Source organism: Poecilia formosa, unplaced genomic scaffold, assembly GCF_000485575.1.
Source record: "Poecilia formosa unplaced genomic scaffold, Poecilia_formosa-5.1.2 Scaffold1, whole genome shotgun sequence".
Taxonomy (NCBI): Eukaryota; Metazoa; Chordata; class Actinopteri; order Cyprinodontiformes; family Poeciliidae; genus Poecilia; species Poecilia formosa.
Genome location: NW_006799940.1, coordinates 2,633,710 through 2,640,640, shown reverse-complemented (window position 1 = coordinate 2,640,640; position 6,931 = coordinate 2,633,710).

The window sequence follows — 6,931 nt, the reverse complement described above, 5'->3', positions numbered from 1 at the left end:
GTTCTTTGTCCATTTTAACACGATTTAACACAATCGTGTTTCAGGCAATGTTCTCTCGCAGTTTGAAAGAATAAATATGGCTAAAGAGAATATTGACCGAGATCTTCAAAACCAGCTTCTGACTTATTTCAGTGACTGAGTCATACTAACACACTCCACATAGACTCTTTTCTTTTAGTCATTTCCTGACTTTCAAAGATCAACACTCATCTGCCTTGCATGCCATGGATATGTAGAGACTTAAAGGTGTAAAGAAAAAAATAAATAAAAAAATCTTTTGGTTGTATTTATTTTGGGGGAATTATTCGAAGTGAAAATATACGTGACACCTGGGGCTCAAACACAAGTTTGCCTGAGCTATTGCAGTCAAATATGATTTAACTTTATGGTTTTATACATGTCTTTATCAACAGTGTCCAAAAGTGTAATGTGCTTTTTTTTGTACTTTTTTTTTTTTTTTTTTTTTTACATTAGGCCATCTTTTGGCCTAATGTAATGTAATGGCTTAAGCATCTGTCAGTCTTATGACTACTGGTGTAAATTTGGCTTTTTTTAGGAATACATTTGCACTGTTTTTATTTTAAAATTACTAGTGTGTCAAATTTTATATGTTGTAGCGTTTTACTGCTGTTCAGCAGAGGACAATATCTCTCCAGATGCACAGAAAAAGCTCCCTCTGTTTCCTCTGCGGGATCTGTCATTCCACAGGCAACAAGTTTTGATTTTATTGTCAGCATCAGTGTGATCTGGATGGTTTTCTTCAGGGTTATTTCTTAGAAGCTGGCACTATGTGTCTCATATTAGTAAACTGTTTGACTCACTTTTCTTTCCTTTGGATTCCAGTCGGTGCTTAAATCCACTTTCACACTCTATTTGTTACATTTAATAGTAATATATTAATACACATTTTGCAAGTTGTTTTTTTTCTCTTGTACTGCTTCATGTTGTTCATGTTGCTTAAATACCGCCACACATCGACATGTCATTGCCACAAATTTGAAAGTGTCTTATTGGAATTGCAACAGACCATAACGATCAATGGGAATTTTCTCTGAATATTAAAGTTTGTGATTTTAGAGTCACAACATTTGTAAGGCTAATGTCCTCCATGTAAAATAAAAATTAAAAAAGTGGTTAGAATATGACAAATTAAATAATATTGCGTTAAAGAAGCAAGTTGTATCTAGAAATCTGATGATTTTTATTTTGATTACAGATGATTGCTGTGTTACAAAATTATGCAATACAAAAAAAATATATAGTTGGACTATAAATCTGTTAACGTTTGGAAAAAATGACTAAAATTCACTATATAAGATAATGTTTTATTACCTAATTGCGCTGCAGATTTATCATTGAATTCATTCAGGAATTAGAATAAAAATACCAAAATAGGGGATTAAATTATCCATTTTTTTTAAAGCCCAGGAATTACTTTGAAAATAGGAACAATTGGAGCACGTGTGATCAAAAAGGTGAGCCTTGTAGTGTCAGAGGAATGTATTTTGAAGGATTGTCGACAGGAATGACATCCTGCACCGACTCTTACTGCAGTCGATTTGAAGAAGTCAGGAGACTGATTGTGCTCCATTGGTTCATCGTTATACTGCACAGAGTGTGTGGTGAGGTCTCTTATGCGCAGCAGCTTGTGCACCTTCCTTCTTTCGCTCCCCGTCACAGAGAAAGTCTAATTTTAACCGAGTTTGTTCAGCTTCACTGATACACTGCTTTTGATGCTGCAACCCCAACAAATACACAAACCAGGAGGTCACTGTTGGCTCAGCCAGAAGTAAAATCGCTCTTGTAAACAACCGCCGAGTCGCGTTTGAACCCCATGTTTGCCAGCGAACTCTGCAGTGTCTTTTTGTCTATCACCTCCACCTTTTGTCCCAGAATTAAAACTGTGCTCATCTTGTTCTTGGTCCTTCTGAAATCCACATCAACGTCGTTGACTTGAGAATAAAGATGAGGTGACTGTCCCCACATCGTGTCGCAAGGTGGCTCGCTAGTTCTTTGTGCAAAACATCTGAGTCATCGGAGTGTTTCAGTAGATGACAGGACTTGTAGGCTGAAGAGAAATGGTGAGATTGAAATTCCCCCAGGAGTGCTCCTCTGCCGCTGACCACTGCCTCAGACACAGAAGCCTTTAGTCTCTCAAACTGTGGCCTGACTGTCAGGTAGTCAATAATTTAGCCGGCTCTGGAAGCCTCCTGAGGAATCTTCTGGAGTTTTTTTTATTTTTTTTTTTTATGTTAAAGTACAAAGCGCAGCATGAATGGTCCTGAGGAAATGAGAGTGTGATTTTCAGAATAAACATTTCTATTAAACATAGAAGGAAGAGCTGAAATTCCTTAATTTATTATTCCGAATTAGTTTTAGGTGCCACAGTCGCATATGACTTTATATATGATTTTAATATTCTTCAGCACTGGACTCTCAGTCTCAAATATTCAAATTCCAGGTGAAATGGGTGAAATAGCATGTTGACAAACTTCCACATAAAAGGAAATCTCCACCTGCTGCAGAGCATACATTTTAACTGTTTATATTTCACACTGTGCATGAATGCATCCTGAAATACTTTTGAATTTGAATGAGAAACACAAGGCTCACGCATAAACTTCCAGGTTTTGCTCACCTCAGCTCTTTTGGAACACGCTGCGAGGAAAACGGTCAGGAATTGTTGTGTAAAAAGATGCAGCATCTCGTGAAAGTATTTATTCCAGAAACTTTTTGACATCTTGCTGTATTACAACTGCAAACTTGCAGTGTATTTTCTTTAGGGACTTTATGTAATATTCCAACATAAAGTAGTGTGAAATGCAAAGGAAAGTCCTCTAGTCTCACTAGACTCTGCTGTTTGTCAAACACGGAGTTGGCAGCATTATGCTTTGTGAATAATTACTTTTAACAAGGGTTGGGAAGGATGATAATGGAAATAGAAGAAAACCTGTCATAGTCTGTAAGAGTTCATATTCCAGCAGGAAATTACCTGAGCAAGTGAGTCAAAAACAAAGCATATTTATGTGATGGAACGGCCTAGTCAAAGCTTAAAACTCATGTGACTATGTGGAAACAAACTAACTCTATCCAGTCTGACTGATTTTGAGCTTCTTCTTTTTTTTGTCAAGAAAAATGGGTAAAATTTCAGTGTATAGATATTCAAAGCTTTTAGAAAAACATATTATTTTTTGTGGCACCTACAATCAGAAACACTTTGGGCAGCTGATAACAGCTCCGTCCTTTTCTCTGTCTCTCTGGTGGGACAGAGTTCGGTATCAGCTGTCGAGTTGCAGAATGTTGAATAGTCGGTTTTCTGCAGTCACACCTCCTTGTTCTTTAAAGTCTAGACAAAAATAATAAACAAGTCTGTTTGCAACGTTCCCTTTGAGCAGGGACGAGTGCCTCTGCATTCCTTTGTCTTTTAAAACCTCTGTCTGCTTGTTTGTAAAAACCCGCACAAAGTGGCATTTCTGTCTCAGTAACAAGGGCTCTCTGTAGCCACATCATGTCAACATGCTGCATGAAAACGTATTAAATGAAATTATTCAAGCAGATAAAAAGCTTTAAATGTCTTATTGCATTTTTTTTGCTCTTTTCCCAGCCCAAAGATCTTCCTAACATCACAGCAGACAATATAATTTTTTTTTTTTTACCCTTAATTAGTATGTTTTTGTTTTGCTTTGTTTTTGCCTTCAGAATACAACTCGATTTAATCTCCCGTGAAATGACATGATGTAAATGCAGAGCTGCCGTAGGTCTGTCGTTGCGTTTCGCATTTCCAGCCAGGAGTGAACCATGTTCACCCACACCAGTTGCTCTGACTTATGATTCATAAAATGTGTATGAGGCTGCTCGAAAAAGCCTGTATTTTCGGTCCACATGCAGCAGAGCGCTGCGGTGTTCGACCAAGTGAGACGCCCAGACTTTAATGCATTTCATAAGTTTTAGCAGGGACATGTTGATAAACAAATGCTGATTTGCCTTTTTTTTTTTTTTTTGCTCACTCTACATTTTGTCTGACTTCTACAATTGACTTTTTTCCCACTGAACTTTCTTAAAAAATAAACTTTGTACTTTTTTTGATGTGCTGTTTTCTAATAAATCCTGCAAGTTCAATTCTGCCTTTAGTTGGTGCTTTTATTGATTCCATTTTTTACATGTAGAAAAGCTATTTTTCACCATGGTAAAATTACAAAGTAGGGTTTAAAATAGAGTGTGCAGACTGTAACAATGCACTCACCCCGTTGTTTTTCAATGGATCATTAAAAAAGTTTCTGCATATTGTGTGTTGATCCTTCATATAATGAGGTAATTTCCTTTTGAATTGCTTTCTTTGAATCCTCCAAAATTGACCAGATCTAATCAGTAAACAGAATATTCGGGGAACGTTATTTCAGTAATGATGTCATTTGAAATTAGAGCCTTCTGCAGCCAAACAGTGGAAGCATCCCTTTACTGATATTTAGGCAGACCTTGTCCTTGCTCAGAATCATTTAAATTCATCACACATCTTTAATCAAGTGGGCTCGTCCAAATTGCAGGTGACAGTCCTTTGTTTTGCGTCAACAAACACAGATTCGCCACGTTCACTGTAGCACTGGAGTAAACTATTCTTTGTCACGTTGCAGCTACAGCTGTGTTTATCTATTTATGGATGTACCGGAGACCGCTGCATATTTGTCTTTAGAGTTTTCTCAGCGTTTTAGAGAATTATGAGCATGCCACAGGATGAAAAATGAGCTCTGAAGTTAGTTAAAAGCGCTTACTGGCAAAAAAAAAAAAAAAAAAAAAAGTGTCTTATACTGGTGGCCTATTTTCAGAGGAGTTGACTTATGCATAGGTGATGCGATTAAACTTAACTGCTTTAGCCTGTTAAGTGAAAGAACGAGCAACTAAAGGAGAGCAGGAATTTTGGGTTTCAAAAGGAAACGAGGCTTAGATGAACATAGAAAGCAAAGAATTTCTTTTTCAGTATTTACAGTTTTTTATATATTGCTAAAATTAATACTAATAAGAAAATAAGACAATGTTGTCTTATTGTTTTGTCTTGGAACGTATCCTGTTTGTAACGTCTTGCTGAAAATAGGTACAGTGTCCAGATATTGTACATCAAACTGCATTTTATCTATCTGATAGTAATTATTGATCCAGATTTCAGGGCTAATTTTCCTGTCTCCAACTTGTTCAAAATGCTGTTGCCCTTCATGTAACTGGAATACACAGGAAGGAGCACACCTCACCTATTCTGTCCTCAAGCTTTCTTCTTCTTCTTCTTCTTCTTCTTCTTCTTCTTCTTCTTCTTCTTCTTCTTCTTCTTCTTTTCAATGCATACATGGTCTTGCTCTTCCTCACCCCTCTGACTTGCCTTTCCTTCCTTCATTACCCCTGGGATCAGCTATCCTTTTGCTATTGGATGCCCCCAAAGCCAGGTTTGAAACACTGACGCATGGAAGCTTTACAATGCTACTTTTCTAATTTGAATGTCCTGTGAGAGCTAGCTGTGCTACAGCTCTAACACCAGCTGGTTTCTATACAAGAACAAGTAAGTGATGTATTTTTAGCAGGCATGTTTTTATAATTTTGCCCTCCTCCATAACACTGTCACAACATGCACAGTACAATTAGTTTAAGTTGATTTGCTACATCTGCATGACACCACAAGGGGGTGACAATCGCTACTCCTCTGGCATTTGTTGATGTTGCAATAAAACAGAAAAGATAAGCACGAATAGATGGTGTTTTCCGTTCTCTTTTCATTACAATCATAATCGCTCGATTCAGGCATTATTAATTAAACCAGCAATTGTCAAAGGAGGGAGTTAATGGTTTCCTCTGGGTGGCTGTGTACACCGAGAGAATCAATCTGTTGCTGAGGTGCTTCTGTGACTGAGCAGTATGTGATAGTGGGTAGTAAAGTACCGGCCAATGTTCCCTTAACTCAGACGATGGCCACCTTTTCATCTGTCAGCTAGTGCTCAAGATGTTCGATGATGTGCCATCGTCTCAGCTGAAGGCTGAGGGTGGTGGACGCAGACAGGCTGGAGAAATTGATTCGCAGGGCCAGTAATGAGGGGGTGGAACTGAACTCTCTGATGGACGTGTCAAAAGAGAGGATGTTGTCCAAGTTAATGACAGCTCTGGACAACACTTCACACCCACATGTTGGACAGGCAGAGTTGTTCAATAATAGGCTCACTCCACCATGATGCAACAGCGGATGCCATTTTTTAAAATTATTGTTATTATTATCATTATTTCTTCTTATAATTCAGATTGGAAGAAAGGAGTGGATATGAACAACAGCTAATTTATAAAAACATGATATCTCTGCTGCACAGGCTCATAATAATACATACAAATGTTGCTTTAAACATGTAAATGTGAAATAAACAAAAACAAAATTAGCACATCTGCTGTAACAAAACAAGAGTGATGTAATGTAACCAATAAATGCATTTCTGCCGATAAACAGTTTTTTAACATCTGGTGGTTTTATACAGAGAAGAATAAAAATTGTGGGTGTGCTATGGCAACAGAGCAACAAACCATATAGAAACATCGTCAATAAACGAGGGTAAGCCTTTCCTGTTTTACATCAATTAGAACTTACTATAATATTAGAGATTTATCTTTAGATATTATGAGTGAGATATTATACAGGACTCACAGAGGGACCCAGTTTAAAAGGCTTTCCTTCCCAGGATGTATCAAGTGGGTTTGTGTCAGGAAAGGCATCTGCCCTTAAACATCTGCTCAGTCTGTGTGTATGCAGCTGTGGAGCGGGAAAGGCTGCCGTGCTGTGGCAACCCCAAGGAGGGAGGAGCAGAACAACAACAACATGAATCAGATAATATATTAACGTCTTCTTGGCATTGTGCAGAATTTCACCAAAAGACTTTGTTTGACTTTTACTTAATGTAAAACACAG